The sequence below is a fragment of the Mugil cephalus genome, chromosome 11 (assembly GCF_022458985.1).
Source record: "Mugil cephalus isolate CIBA_MC_2020 chromosome 11, CIBA_Mcephalus_1.1, whole genome shotgun sequence".
NCBI classification, from domain to species: Eukaryota; Metazoa; Chordata; class Actinopteri; order Mugiliformes; family Mugilidae; genus Mugil; species Mugil cephalus.
Window position 1 is genome coordinate 27,695,344 of NC_061780.1, and position 1,393 is coordinate 27,696,736.

The window sequence follows — 1,393 nt, forward strand, 5'->3', positions numbered from 1 at the left end:
ACCAGCCAGCGATATGTATGATATGATACAATACAATACGATAAGAAACGATACGATACGTTACGATACGATAGAAAACGATACGATACGAGGGCAGTGTACTGGTCAACTTCAGACCCATGTAAAAAATGTGATCGATTTATTTAGATGTTTATTGAACCGGGACAAATGCATCAAACATAATTTCATATAAATATAAGTTGTGCATCCAGGTCCATCTGCTGAAACCTGATCCACCTCGTTCCTGGTCAGAACTTTCCTAGAACCTACTTACTTACTAGGAAATTAAAACAACACAAAATCATTAGAAACATAGAAAACAAAGACAAAATCTAGACAAACAACATGAAACTGGACAGAAAACTCAGATATTACATGTTGAACGCTGTGTTCATTGTTTCAGTTTCAGACGTTTCGCTCGTGTGTTAAAACCTTGAGATCTGTCAGTGTTTTCATGTGTTGCTGAGTTTTGTCTGAATGTTGTTCTGTGTTCTGCTGATCTACAGTTACAGTCCTTTAGTGGCTCGGCTACGACACCTAGTGGCCGTTTGCAGTAGAAGTCGAGACTGTTCCAGGTCTTATGTGGCAGAACTTGGTGGGTTCATTGTTGGTTCCATCTGTCAATTCAACTCAACTTTATTTGTCCTGGAGGTGATTCAGTGCGACAGCTGGAGTTCATTCCCAGATCTAGATTTAAAAGTCTAGTATCAGAGGAAATAAACCTTCCTGAGGACATAGGATTGTTTTGCTCACAATTTTATTCAAGACATTTTTGTCTTTTTCTTCCCTTTCTTGACAGTCACGTCCACATTGGCATCAAATTTTAGATGTGAGTCACTGACGTCCCCAGGATTTATAGATTCTACAGTTTCCTCCTCTGTGATCAGGTTAGCAGCACGTTTACTTTCATTCTTTCCAATTACAAATTAATGACCATCTAGAGAGAGTGTGGGTTTCTTTCCACCGCTACGCTGCTGCCAGTCACATGTATGTATACGTATGTATACGTAAGTATACGTATGTATACTTATATACATGTGGCCCTTTGTTTCATCTGTGACCGTTTTTAAACAGACTCTATAAATAAAGAGTCGATTCTTCTTTGGGTTAACAGTGGTAAAAGAGTCGATTCTCAGAAAAGAGCTGAACTTCCCATCACTGCGCCAGACGGACGACAACAGCCGCTTCCGGTCTGACCCTGGAAAATAAAAGGCCGCACGTGTTGTCTTTCATTACACATAATATTAAAAATCAATTAGAATTAATCAGTTTAGCCTTCCAGTTTATACTCCTCCTCCTCCTCCTCCTCCTCCTCCTCCTCCTCCTCCTACTACTATAATAATAATAATAATAATAATAATAATAATAATCTCCTCCTTCTTCTCTTCCTCCT